The 15,982-nt window shown below is 36.5% G+C and overlaps 1 protein-coding gene across 1 annotated transcript in view; it reads right to left on the bottom strand.

Annotated features, from left to right (window-relative positions):
• LOC138716547 (protein gooseberry-like) overlaps nucleotides 1-15,982 on the bottom strand; it is a 374,575-nt gene that overhangs the window by 230,692 nt on the left and 127,901 nt on the right. The window lies entirely within an intron of this gene.

Here is a 15,982-nt window from a genome sequence, read left to right as displayed (position 1 = left end):
CTTTTGTTTATTTATTTGTTTGTTGTTGATAACACTCTTAGTTTCCTGTCTACTCATTTCCTTCATTTCGCCAATTTTTCCTAATATTTCTGTTTCATTTATCTTCCTTCTTTCTCCATTTACTTCTCACTACTTCACTTCTGTCTTACTTTACTTCTTTATTTATTTACATTTTTCCTCCTTCTTTCGTTATTTCACTTGCTTATTTTCGTTCTTTCTTCATGCGTCAATAACTTTGTTGCTTTTCTCGTATCCTTCGTTTATTTACTTCTCTTTCTTTTATTTCTCTCCAACTCTCTAGCTTCGATTACCTCTGTGCAAAACCAAATAGTCCAGTAGATTACAATTTTGGGGTTCAGAGCCATAGTGGGTCAAGCGCCATTTATTAAAAACGGAGAAAGCAAGGGTTAAAGTTAAGTGAATACCATAGTTTAATGAAGATTGACATATCATTCAGTTTTAATGTGTATACTTTGTATTACTTGCTGTATGTTTCCATTGAATTATGGTAATAACTTCATTTTAACCCTTGTTTTCTACGGTTTTAGTAAATGGCGTTTTGCCCACTATGGTTCTGAACCCTTCAATTTTAGTTATGGTTGTCTTATAAGTAGCAAGGAAATATAAAATATAAATCGTATCTTGTTCTATAAGATTATAGATACTGCTAATTTGTTCTATTGTGAAAATTAATAAAATAACAGTGAACAGCGTGTTGAAGTAATGTACTGGTTAATTAAGCTAAGGTAAAAGGAATTCTTGAAAGTACGGTAGGTCTACTCTTCGTAAACCTGGAAGACGGAGTGAAGAAGGCAATGTGACTCATGCGCCCAAGGCAAGCAATAAAAGTGTTTCTTTTTAAACGTAACATGAATATACCAACGCTAAAGTAATGCATGTACACCAGCTAGCCAACATGTATTCCAATAACCATAAAGTGCAGGTCTCTTTTTGCACAAAGTCTAAAGCGAGGATAGTAAAAATAAATGTCCTCAACATTGTTGACACGAATAATGCTAGGCTTGCTCCAATAAAACTCTAGACGTACAGGGGTGATGCTGTTCGGCATTTGTTCCTTACAATCCGGTCTGGGTGTACACACGTAACGTTAATAAATTGTGTATGACAATATGTTGAACATGAATACGCAAGCAAAACGTTGATGAATTTGAGAAGAAATGGACAAATTTCTTTGTCTTAAAAAGTTGTTGAATATTACATTCTAAAACTTTAAACTCCAAGGGCTATATTCATAGACATTCCTAGCGCGGGCTTCCGGTGGATGATCAGCGAACTAACGTTTTTCTTATTCATAAACCAGTGTTAGCGATATAATATGATATGATGTGATATGATATGATATAATATGATATGATATGATATGATATGATATGATATGATATGATATGATATGATATGATATGATATGATATGATATGATATGATATGATATGATATGATATGATATGATATGATATGAATCCTGTACAAGTAATCAGTCGATAGCCAGGGCTAGATTAGCACGCTCGTAGCGCGGGCTAGCGAAATGTCTATGCATAGCACCCTATGATATTTTAAAACCCTAGGCCAGACTTGGACATTAAATCTCAAGTGATTCCCTGCCGCTCCATCTTCCCTGATTAACGCCTGTTGCTCAGGATTAAATTTGTCGTTAAATCTATTGTTCAAGAAGCTTAATTCAATTGAGTTTTATAAAATACCTGTTGCCCACGGCCAAATTTTAGTAAAATCGAGTTTGGTTAATCATTGAACACAGCTTTTCCCAAATAGAGCAGGTCCTATTTTCGTCAAATATTAGACGAAACCAACCATCAGCGTAACGGGCGTGTGGAAGCAGCACTCTCTTGTGTACAGATTGTGAAATTAAAACATAAACGTTAAACATGACTGACTGTAGGTGGAAAAAAGAAGTTGTGAGTCTTTTACTAGACGAATGACATTCACAGATTTCAATTGAGGAAACAATACAAAATATTACTCACTAATGACAGGACAAACGGACTGTAGTGACAAATTCAATGCATATAATGGAAATAATGTTTTTGAGAGAACTGAGTGAGAAATTTGACCATGAACAACGAACCAATTTCAGAAAATATTCATCAAAACTTTCATCATATTTATTATAAAACAAATTTAACGAAAAATTTGCCTTACTCTATATACCTTTATTGAATCAAAACATTAATTCAATAAAGGTATATAGAGTAAAGAAACTTTTGCTCAATGACAGGTTGTGAAAGGTGAGTCAATAGCGCTACAATTTCCACTATGCATATAATTAAGTGGACATAAAATTTGAATGTAGGAAGGTATTTTAGGTTGCATCGGCATGATGAGGGAAATCACATTTTTTAGGTGTGTTCGTTGCCCATACCAATATATTCTTACTACTACTACTACTATACTACTACCACTACTGCTGCTACTGCCTGTGCTTACTACTGCTTCTACTACTACTACTATACTACTACTACCACTACTGCTGCTACTGCCTGTTCTACTACTACTACTACTACTACTTCTATACTACTACTACCACTACTGCTGCTACTGCCTGTGCTACTACTGCTTCTACTATTACTACTACTACTGCTACTACTACTACTATACTACTACCACCACTACTGCTGCTACTGCCTGTGCTACTACTGCTTCTACTGCTACTACTACATACTACTACTACCACTACTGCTGCTACTGTCTGTGCTACTACTGCTTCTACTACTACTACTACTACTACTACTACTAATAATAATAATAATAATAATAATAATAATAATAATAATAATAATAACAGCAATATTATTAATAATACATCATTATAATTATCATACTGATTTTTTGGAGTTTTTAGGAGAGGCGCAAATGACAAAGCTAGATCTGAAATATACACTGCTATATAATTTTAGATTGGTATTTCACACATCTGGTGTTACTGTGCTCTCACTGCACGCAAAAAATATTCATATTTACATATGAAAGTTAAAATGTGTAGTGTACAGTTTCTACCGGAGGTTTAAAGACACCCCTTCGAAAGTAATGTTTCACTTCTGTCCTTACATTTATATGAAACCCCCTTACGTTTATACAGGGACCTAATGCCTATGAAAAATTGCAGTTTTTTTAATGCAAATCCAACCTCTCTATCTTTCAAACTGCGGATTATATAACAATTTTTCTGCTATGAAAACTTATTGAAAAATTACATTTAAGTTATTGTAGAGTAAAAATTAATTACTCCAGAATGAATGTACTTAGATCAGTGAATTTTGGGATAGAGTTAGAAATAACTGAAGAATTGTGTAAATATTACTTTTTGTGTAAACAAATTGTGACACCTCGTTCACGCATTAAGTCCAGATTGTTTTCTTTATTTTCTTTAGGAAAAATGGCCATTTTCTAAAATTATCCTGAGTTTGAAATTCGCAGCAAATTGAGCCGGGACCGCCACTGCCTCTTACATCACAACACTGGAAGTTGTTAATACTGGTCAATTAGCTTATTCTCTCCATTTTAATAAACAGTTGTGGAGTTTGCTACAAGTGTGGAAAGGTTAGATTTATTCCTTGAAAACAAAAAGTGAAACTGGGTCGAAATTCAGGAATGTGGGTGTGAAGTGGCAGATTATTGAGATGTGAAAGAATGACTTAGGATAATATCTAACTCTATCCCAAAATTCATTGATCTAAATATATCCATTCTGAGAGTAATTTATTTCTCCTACAAAAATTATAATTTTTCAGTAAGTTTTCGTAACAGAAAAATTGTTGTATAAACCACAGTTTGAAAAATAGAGCAGTAAAAAGTTTCATTTTTCACAGGCATTAGCCCCTTTATAAACATCAGGGGATTTCACATAAGTATAAGTACAGGAATGAAACATCTCTTTCGAAAGTGTGTGCTTGAACTTCTGTTAGAACCTGTATATGGCCATCTTAAAATAAATATGCGTACTATCATTTTTTGTTTCGCACAAATTAGAATGGAATCTAATCTAAACCGGTGAAAAACTTTACCGAAGCAATGGAGCATTCTACTATAGACGAGAGCCAAATGAATGCCACCCATATCTCTTTGTGAGAGACGATAGGAGTAACATGAAAGTGAAGAAGCAAACAAGGCGTGTGAATCGTATGTCCGCGTGTCTCATCGCACGTGGTATTTGTATTATTAGTTCAGGTCCGTAACACACGTTTACTCCCATCAGTGTAAATCTTGGCTGCGGACTCGCGTTAAGAAATTGTGGGCAGGAAGAATCTTGTAATACGAGACGGGCCGTCCCGTCCCGTCTGCGCAGTAGCCGTAACGAAATCCACAACGTGTGAAAACTGTATCAATTAAGATAAACATCGCCCGCTCGCCTTAATTATCATTTCCCAGTCATAATGGTGTTAGACACGACACATTGCGCGGACGTGGCTCGCATGAAACGCGTTACACGCCTCGTTACATCCGATTCCCAATTGTACATTCCGTCCCTCTATTTGTTTATACCTCTTATAACACACGTAATACTGTACTTCAAACGTTTACGGACTTCTTACAAATTCTAAGAAGAAAGAGTTCCATGCTAGTGTTCAATGTTGTAACTCTTCGGTAGGTGAGCTTTTATTACGCAGATCATTACATCCATTGTTCACTAGATGCATTCTTGAGAGCGATATATCAAGGCAGGTATACTTATAGAAGTATGGCAGGCCACACACTAATTGCGTCAAGACATGAGACAAAGACATGTTTCTTGCTTCACACATGTTTCAGACACATATTCGCAAATCGAAGAAAAAAATAAGAATACGGTACCCTTTCTTTCTTGGTTACATGAATTAATATTACAGGAGAAAAATTCGCTCCGGCGCCGGGGATCGAAACCGAGTCATTGGTTCTACGTACCAAGCGCTCTTACCATTGAGCTACGCCGAAGTCCAATCCACAGCACCGGATCGAACTCCTCTCCTCCAGTGTTTTTCCCTTTGGGGCTTGACTCCAAGTTGGGCATGTATGTTTACATTTTATTAATTCAACTGTCATTATACAAGGAGCGCACTTAGTTGAGTAAGTCAATGGCCGGGATTCCACAGTAATATGCACAGTAGTCTGTACAGAAATATGTACTATTGTATGCACAATATATTTATATTAATGGAAGTATTTTGGAAAGAGTTAAAGAATTTAAATATCTTTGCTACAAACTATCTTTCTTAGCAGATTTAGACATTCATGACAAAATTTTACAGTGTAATAAATCAATGGCATCATAAACAGAATTATGAAACCATCTCTAGTTCAGCGACATACCCGCACTCGTTTGTATAAAACCTTAGCATGACCAGTCCTACGCTATGGAAGTGAAGCATGGACTCTAAAGCCTTGGTTTTTCTGAACCGACGCATGCGACGTGCGAGGTGCGAGGCCCGCATCGCACAAATCTGGACTACATGAGAGATAGTGAGTGGTTTCTATGGCTGCGAAGTGCGCAATCTGCGGAGGTTCGCATAGAGGCCTCGCAGCGTCGTCTCGGACCGAATCGCGCGGCCGGATTTGTGTGAAGCGCGCACTGCGAGGCCTCAGAAAATAGCTTTGGTTCTAGAGGGAAGAAACAATGGTGGGTGGTAAAGAAAAGTTGTAAATTCACATTTTTTCACTCCTTAAATTTAAAGGAATTCACAACTTTTCGATTATTGGTTCTTTCTCCCTATTCAGGTGAGGAAATAAGAGGTAAGAAGGGTAGCCTACTCGTCGGAGTCGTTACAAATACCTGTTCTACTTGACTAACCAACGATAGATTGCAAAGAGGGGAATATAAAATACGCAAAAGATGAAAAACAAACATGAGGGTTCACAAGAACGGATATATGAAGAAAATACTGACGTATCTAGAAAAAAATTGAAATTAGACAGCCTAGATAGAGTAGAAAAAGACAGTCTACTGATCGCAAATACTGTGCATGTAGCAGTAAAACCGTATTAATTCACTGAGAGTGTTCGTCCCAACGACAGATCCTTCACTGCAAATCTAGCATTATTCAATCTTCCATATTTTATGCCTTTTTCTTAGTTTCTATATACGTTTCAAATATCTTATATTGTGTAACATCTGATAATTATTTCTGCTCCGAACTTCTTTTCCCGTTCACAATTCCTTCCAGTGCATCTTTCAGTAGGTAGCTTCTTCTCAGCCAGTAAACCAACCAATCTGTTATCTGTTCACAGCAGGGATGTTAAATCGCCTGTATTACGTGCTCATACTACAAGCATTACAAATCCAACAAAATTCACTTTTCAGCAAGATAAAGTGCAATCATCGCTCTTAAGGAAATGGTTTACAGGTTCTTGAGAGCACGCAGTGCAGGCGCTTTGATAGCCCTGGTTTACAGCTTTTTAAAATGAGTCCAGTACTCATTATTATTTTCAGGTGTGGATTCTAATTTAGTGGCTTTCTCTTGAAAACTTGCTTCAAATTTTCTTCTTTCTCTTCGTTCTTCAGTTTATATATATCCAATTTCGTCACAAGAAAAATGTTAGAATTAGATACATATAGCGTTGACAAATAGTCTAATGAAGATATCACTGTCTTCTCCACTAACAATGCAGGATAATTTTGGCTTATTCTTTCAAAAGTAGCAAGACGGTGAAATCCATTGGACATAACAAGCGCTCACCAACTGATTCACGCGAACTAGCAGGATGAGAAACCACAAGCTTTTCAGCGTCATTGCGAAAATGGTACGCATGGTCGGGGTTGGTTTTTCTGAACCGACGCATGCGAGGTGCGAGGTGCAAGCCCCGCATCGCACAAATCTGGACTACACTAGAGATAGTGAGTGGTTTCTACAGCTGCGAGATGCGCGGTCTGCGCAGCGTCGCAGAGAGGTCTCGCTGCGTCACCTCGGACAGATTCGTCCGGCCGAATTTGTGCGAGGCGCGCACTGCGAGGCTTCAGAAAATAGCTTTTTTCTAGAGGGAAGAAACAATGGTGGGTTGTATAGGAGAGATGTAGATTGGATTATTTTTACATGGCTTAATTGTAAATGAATTCACAACGTTTCGTAGAATGGTTTTATCTTCGTCATAGACGAAAAAAGGGGAGTGAGAAGTTGAAGATCAATATGGGAGTTCACATAAACAGATAAATGAAGAAAATAATGAAGTATATGGGAAAATAAAATTATTATAATTTAGATATGTTGAGTAGGGAAAACCTCCATTCACGTCCACGTCGTGGTCCCCGGGGCAGTGTAATCTGTGGTTACAATGAACAAATTGTTATATTTTATCTTGCTCCGAAACAAAAATAGGTGAATATTACTAATAATTATGTGTACCCTAAATATGAATTTAAAATTCAAATTGCCCCATCACGTACAATTTTCCGCGAAAAATGAATTTAATTTTTAATGAAAAACTTGTTTTTAATTTTTCACTGCTTCTGGTAAAATGACAACACACTTGGGATTCAAAACGCCTCATAATATTTGAAAAATGTTTACTGGATACAAACATGATGTTATATAGTTTAAAACAGAACAACAATAAAAATATTTCATGCATATAATGAGACAATTTTTTAAATTTGAACTTACATTAAACGAATTTTCTGGATCACTTCTGTTTATAACTAGACCCGATACTTTCTTTTACAACGAACCAACAATAGTTTCCAAGCATCCTGGATGATGATCTTCCTTTATATCGTCTTTCCATTTCAGATATTTCTTGATTAACTCTTTTCCCATGCTGCTCGCTTACCGCTCCAAGGTTGGGACAAAAGAAATTCAGATGAGAATGTAATAAGGGTATTTTGAGAGACATATTACACCCCATTTTCTCATATGCACGTGACATGGCTTCCACAACAAGTTCTATGTAGTTGTCTGCCATAGAATGGCCAAGGAAATTTCAGCATACATCTTTGAAAGCACGTCATGCTATTTTTCTGTAATGGAAATTTTTTCCTCAAACAAAGAGTCAGCCATAACTTTGTAAATTTGTGAACCGATGAAAATGCCTTCTTTTAATTTACCTTCACTCAAACTGGTAAACTTTTCTTTTAAATACTGAAAACCACACCCTTGTTTATTCATTGCGTATACCTCACGTTGAACTGTTCTGAAATTTACTGAATAGAAGGGACCAATATCTGTTAATTTATTACAAGTACAAAATAAAATGCCAACAACCATAAGAAACCGGAAATAAGTTATAAACTCATAAAATGCGTTAGCTTTAGTTTTGGTTTACAACCTCCAACCCGCGCCAGACGTTTCCTGGGGGAGCTCTTATCGAAAAATGAAATCATAGTATCTCTTAAAACCCTTATGTGATACGAAGGAAAGAGATGCATTTTCAGATTCAGCGCACACAAAACCATAAGGAACATATTGTTTTAAGTCGGAGCAAAATTCTTATTGTTCAGTGTTATAGAAAAAGGGAGAGAATGAGAGAATGGGTCCGTTCCTTACAAACCGGAATCCTCTGGCTATGGGGTTATAACTAGATAAAAAAGCAGGCATGTTTAGAGGTTTTAAGGTAACAGTCCCACCACGAAACTCACTCATTGAGGGACTAATGCTCTAGTCTGAGGATATTTTCAAATACTCGAAATTTTCAGGCAAAAAGTCGGAAGCGGTGGAGAGACCAGCTTTTAATCAGCGTTCAGTCTGAAGCGGAACAGACGAGAAAGCCTAATCCAAGATAATTAATGATGAGGATAGTGATGATAATGACGATGATGATGGAGTAGGGAGATAGTGTCTACTGGATGCAAATAACCGTGAATCTAGTAGTAGAATAGCATAGGGAAGCGTGAATATGTAGAAAATGTGTAAAAAAAAACCGGCACTCATACCTCAGGAAGGTTTAAACTAGGTCGAAGTTTTCAGATATCCCCATCAAGCAACCGAGTTTAAACCTCCCTGACGTGTGCTGAGCTATCATACAGCAATATTAAAGCTAAATATAAAATATTACAACGCCCTTTCACATGATTCGTTTCGCATCCGGAAGATGTAGGTTAGTTTATTTTACGGCTCTTTATCAATATATTATGGTTATTTAGCGTCTGAATGAAGGTGATAATGCCGGTGAAATGAGTCCGGGGTCCAGCACCGACAGTTACCCACCATTTGCTCATATTTGGTTGAGGGAAAATCCCGGAAAAACCTTAACCAGGTAACTTGCCCCGACAGGGAATAGAATCTGGGCGACCTGGTTTCGCTGCCAGACGCGCTTACCTTTACTCCACAGGTATGGACCACAGATCATAGAGAACTCTAGTAAGTACATGGGTTGATTGGAGCATGATAACTGGTTAGGAGGCAAATATGCCACTTCAATACGTGGGAAAGAGTGGTCAGAAAGTTGGTTATGGATATAGTAAATGGTTGGATTATCTACAGAGAAATACATGGACGAGACTCCCTGGACCTACTTAGAATCCGATGATACTTGGCTGTTCAATATCTCAAGATGTTTTCGAATTGCAAGAGAATGGGGCGCCCTATTTCATCACCTTGAGGAGTGAAATTTGATATGAGGTTTGATAATAGAGGTAATTTCATGGCAAATCGACCCTCTCAGAAATACTGCCGGATGGAATGGTGTAAATGGAGACCAGTAACATTTCGCAAGAAGTGTGATATAACACTTTGTCAAAGATGCTTTGAGCCTTACCACACTTGGTAAAGACAGATATTACTAAAATAAGTGCGTTTCATTATTGCTGCAGCATTGTATTGTTGCATTAATTACTAAAACCGTCATAAATAAATGTATTTATATTGGTGTAAATATTTCTGGTTATAATACATTAAATATACAAAAAATATATTTACTTTATTGCAAATGAATATGCAGATATCATAAGTGCCCAGAGGTCTATTTATAGACAGGGTGATATTCAACTACTTGGTGCACGGCAGAAGAAATAAAATATATTCTTGACATCTCATGGATTAAATTTTTGAAATAGATACATTGTTCTAGTTTTTTAAATAAAAATAATTTGGGCTTTAATGGGTTAATTAAATACAAAATTATATAGAAGAGATCCCTTGAGACTCCAAAATAACTTTTAAATTTTGTTTCACTATCAATCAGATGGCGGTTTACAAGAATATTGTAAGCACCCTCGCTTTTCCTATTCTTGAAGATATCACTGTCTTCACCAAAAAGAATACAGGATCATTTCCTCTTCATCATTATCTTCCTCTTTCATCATTGGCAAACAGGTAACGAGATCCACCATGCGCTCAGCGACTGATCCAAGCGATCTCGCAGCCTGAGAAATCACAAGCCTAGCAGCGTCATTGCGAAGATGGTTCGCAGAGGGGGCCTCGCATCTCGCACGTCGCATGCGTCGGTTCAGAGAAACCAAGGCTTAAGGAAATGTGACGCAAGTAGAATCACTGCTAGTGAAATGAAATTAATGCGCCGAACAGCTGGCTATACTAACGATAAGTGGGACCATAAAAGAAATGAAGACATCTTAAAGGAACTTGAAATGAACTCTACACTAGCAGACATATGTCACCATCAAGATAACTGGCGTCAGCATATAAGGCGTATGTCTAGGACTAGAATCCCTCGTGCAAGCCTGTATTACCAACCTAGAGCCAGGAGATCAACTGGACGTCCAATGAAGAGATGGGCTGAAACATTTGTGGACCGTAACAGTTCTTCTGGTCTACGTAAAGATTAAGTTTTTTGGTCCTACAGAATACATGTGTTATGGTAACAATTGATATTAGAGGACAAAAATTCCCTCCGGCGCCGGGGATCTAACCCGGGTTTTAACCATTGAGCTACGCCGAAGTTCAATCCACAGCACCTGACCGAATCCCTCTCCTTCAAAGTTTTTCCCTTTGTGGCCTGAATCCAAGTTCGATCCCCGGTGCTGGATGAATGTTTCTGCTCTAATATCAATTGTTATCATAAGAAATGTATTCTGTAGGACCAAAAAATTAATCTTTATGTAGATTCTTCGAGCAACAGTGCATATTACTGTAGAATCCTGGCCACCAAGTCACTCAACTGAGTGAGCTCCTTGTATAATGACAGTTGACTTAATATAAAATGTCAACATACATGTCGAACTTGGAGTCAGGCCACAAAGGAAAAAACACTGGAGGAGAGGGATTCGATTTGGTGCTGTGGATTGAACTTCGGCTAGCTCAATGGCTAGAGCGCTTGATACGTAGAACCATGGACCCGGGTTGGATCCCCGGCGCCGGAACGAATTTTTCTCCTCTAATATTAGTCCTTCTGGGACTATAACCTGTACGGCTGATGATGATAATGATGATGATGATGATGATGATGATTAACAGAATTTGGAGTAATTTCAACGATCCTTTGATTTTTCACCGCAACATGAAGCTTTAAAATGCAGGTTTCCCAAAACTTTACATTACAATAGTGTAAATGTCCGACATCTTCCATTTTCGAAAACCGGATAATGAAACAGAAGGTGGTTCACAGTTTGCTGTTCGTCACAGATATACAAGTAGCCATTTTCCTTATGTAATATAAATCTTTCGAAATAGCAAAATTATGTTAATAATGATTTCCGACATAATTTTGTTACGATGTAAGCGGATGTCGATCCTTTGCAAAAGGATTTCTCTCGTAACTGATCCTTTTGTACTGTATAGCCACTGGTTGTTCCACCAATTCACTATGTGCTCATTTATTTTCCTTTTCGAATATGAATAAGGGTACAGAGTATAACTGAAATTTAAGTTTGAAACCGCACCGCTTTTTGCTAGTTCATCGGCTCTTTCATTTCCTCTTCCATACCAGTCATATAATCGAATGTATCCAAATACCTACCAAAACCTCTGCTGAGAGGAAACGTGACACGGGTGTAAATAGCATAGCATAGGTTTTTAATGTAAATATATCCTCCTATGTCCAATTTTTATACTATTAAAAATTTCTTTGTCCATTCATTTATATCTTCCCAGTCATCAACCTAGCGCTTCCGTCACGCCAATAACACCACCGGCTATGTTTGCTTAGGGCTTCCTTTTCTTTTCTTCCTAATTGAGACCCATTCTAAATTCCTTAAATATCCTCTAAATATTTGGAATGTAGAAATTTTAATGTCTGGATTTAGGCTATATTATGTTTGTACTATTTTTAACTTACATTTGCAATTAAATTGTTTTACTAGACTGTGTGTGTGCATGTGTGTACATACACACATTCTCGTACGTTTGTATATTTTATTTTTATGATTTATACTTGTGTGTAATATTTTAGGGACCAAATATGGGATTTACAGGCGAACATATTTACTTCTCTCTGTAATAATAATAGTGTTTTTACTTATTCCTTCGTTTTACGTTTATGTTTATTCATTTTATTGCAGTCTTTACAAGCTTATTTTGTCTGCCATCCTTTCATACTAAGTCAAAATTACATCACATTTAATGTTGCATAACTGTGTTAAGGAACACTTCTTCATGTCGGCTGTATTTAAACTTCTTTAATGTTGAGTCCTTAAAAGAGAAGGAAAATTGTTCCTCTTGTGAAAATGTAATTTGTAAAATCAATAAACCATAACCAATATTTAATGTGATAATTTGGTTGATTCTTTGTACAAAACTAAATGCAAGTGCAAGATAAAACAAAAAACATATTTTATTAAATATTTAAATTGTATAAATTGTATTTAAAATGGTATATTCTATGTGTAAATTATGAAGTATGTAATGTAAGGTTTTTAAATGATTATACGTATGTACTTTTTGATTGTGATCTATAATATAATAAATATCATATTCATATAATATGGCTGATACACTCCGTGTTCAATTTTGAATGGGAGCTACAGCACTTGCTTTTATGTGCACGACGTAATACATTTGTTTGTCGAACCTAACCAATGAGAAACGATTTTACTGATTTAATAATTCGCGCTACTTTCGAATGTCTGAGTTTCGCAGTTAGTATTTTAATATTTTTAATAATGTCCGTTTTAAAAGTTTATATTATTTTATCATGCGAACAAGAAAATAACGAATTTATCTATTGACAGTTCTGAGAAGGTTTCGTCGATTAAATTGTTTGAACTGCGGCCAATTATTCAGAATTCATTCACACAAATTATTAACATTATAACTACACTACTCTCTAACAAAACCTCCTCTGCCGAAGTAAGTTTCAAGAATAAATTTGCAATGCTCTGTTATAACATTCATTTTGCCCTTAAACATTGTAAACATTTTAATGAAATTTGGATCTAATAATAACGTGAATGACATTTATTTGTTGTTTTTAATATAAGGCTGCATTCATTTGTTGACAGAACAAAAAGCAATATCCAATGTCAACAACATCGTTTATCCACTTTTAAACTCGCACCTCATAATATAGAAACTAGAAACAAATGCCGGGAGCTCCCATTCAAAATTGAACAAGGGGTACAAGATAGTTAAATGTTTGCATGTGCACACAGGAGGTAAGGAAATAGAGCTTCTATGCTTTCCTGACTTCGAAATAGTAGTAAGTGATGCATTTAGCATCAGGCCCCAACAGACTTTTTTACTTTCAGGGAATGACTCGATACTCAATTTTATCGTTTCTACATATTATATTTATAGTAATAAATTGTATTTAAATCTTAGTTTCAATAAATAAATGAAACGAAAATTTTAACTACAAAATTTTAACTAGATATTTATTTATTTATTTATTTATTTATTTATTTATTTATTTATTTATTTATTTATTTATTTATTTATTTATTTATTTATTTATTTATTTAATGATCTATCAATCTATCATGAACAATTTCGAGGAAAAAATTGTTCCTGGACCCCGTATCGATATCGGGACCTCTGGTTGGACGTACCAGCGCTCTACCAACTGAGCTACCCAGGAACTCCACCGGACACCGACGATGTGGGTCTCTGGCGTCTTGTCAGCCCACTCGAGTTGCGTGGATATAAGTGGAAAAATTGAGAATGTGTCGGGATTGAAAAAATAAAATGCGTGTCAATTACGTAAGTTTATGCATTACTTCTTGGATCATCCTCGTACATAAATTAATAAAGAGATCTGGTACCTTTGGTATAATAAATATGCATATAAATTATTATTGAAATATGAGTTATTTTAATGACTTCACAACTACTTCAATTGAGGTTGTACGATAAGAGTAAATGAGCATGCGAAAGAACTCAATGGTCGCAGAATTGCCTATAATTTCTGGTTTATACAGAGTATTAAAAACGTATCCAATATTTTAGGAGGTGATAGTATGCATCAAAACAAGAAAAAATGTCTAATAAACATGGTCCTACAACACAAACTTTCTGAGATCTGAACACTTGTTCATAGGAGGTGTTCAATGTGACGTCCATTTACGGCAATGCATTTTTCTGCCCTACAATACAGCAGGCTACCAGATAATCATACCGTAGTTGAAACCTCTGGCATGGAATACTGATACGTCGCAAGGAATACTGAAAACAAAAGTTTGGTTGCGGAAATGAGTAGGGTTCAGCAGAGATAGTGCTGTGAATTTTTGTAATCAGCATGTGTGGGCTGATGAAAATCCCCATGCACTTGAAGAAACAAGGCATCAGCACCGATTCTCAATCAACGTATGGGCAGGCGTTCTTGGCGATAGATTAATAGGGCCATACGTGCTACCACAGAGTTTAACTGGGGCTCGTTATAAGGACTTTCTTATTAACGCATTGCCTATCTTGCTGGAGTATGTGCCATGTTAGCAAAGACTACAGATGTTGTTCATGCATGATGGATGGCACACCAGCACATTTTTTCCGCAATGAGAGTGAACACCTGACGCTGATATTTCAGGACTGGTGGATTGATTGAGGAGGCCCCACACCTTGGCCTGCTCGTTCCTCAAATCTAAATCCCCTAGACTTTTGGTTATGAAGAACAACCAGGTCAATTTCAAAGAGTGCGTGATTCCTTACGCCGAAGGGTAGAGGAATGCATTGCCATGACTAGACGTCACATTGAGCACCTCCTATGAACAAGTGTTCAGATCTCAGAAAGTATGTGTTGTAGGACTCATGTTTATTACACATTTTTCTTGGTTTGTTGCATACTAGCATCTCCTAAAATATTGGATACTTTTTTTAACACTCTGTATATAGGTACTCTAGCTGGGACATAACGACAGAACTGCTAGTACAGTGCAGAGGGGGGCAGAGAGACAGCAATAAACAGTACCATTTGTTCAATGAATTTTGCTCCAAAAATTAATACTTGATTTTACCCTAGGATTTATTGTTATTGTCGTTATTTTGAGGCCTCCTTATAAATACAGGCGCCCGCCAGCCCCATGTGTTAAAATGGTACTACCACCTCTCAGAATACTGAATGCTCTTTCTTTTTTTTTAATAAAAATCACATTTAGCATCTCCTATGATACTGATGAACAAGTACTCATATCACGGAAGATATTAACTTTAAGAATCATGTTTAATACACTTATTTTCTTGTTTTGATGACAACTACCACGTCTTAAAACATTGAATGATTTTATTTTAAACATATTATATACTGTAAATGATGTACCTGTACGAACATAGAATACATGTAGGTCTTTCCTCAGAATATATTCTTCTTCCGCCCGAGTTCAGATCTCTAATGCTTTGATGTTGCTCTTTATTTTGCACGTAGCTTTTTCCGCACTACGTGTGAGAGGTAACAATAATATCTCAAAGACCGTTCACACACTAGGACTATAAAGAAGATGCCACCTTGAACCCACGTTACATGATGCAGGCTCCTAATACCAGGTACGTGATGTGAATATAAAGGCGCAACATAGCATTAACTCCATCATCTGCCGCAGAGCACAATGTAACTTATAATTCGTCTAAATATGCAATGATGTTGATACCCACATCCAGTTTCGATCTACTGTCTGTTATTAATTTGGTGCTCGCTGTAAATGAAAGATAATTTGTAGAAT

This window comes from Periplaneta americana, chromosome 16, assembly GCF_040183065.1.
Source record: "Periplaneta americana isolate PAMFEO1 chromosome 16, P.americana_PAMFEO1_priV1, whole genome shotgun sequence".
In the NCBI taxonomy this organism is placed as follows: domain Eukaryota; kingdom Metazoa; phylum Arthropoda; class Insecta; order Blattodea; family Blattidae; genus Periplaneta; species Periplaneta americana.
This window is presented reverse-complemented; position numbering and strand designations above follow the sequence as displayed.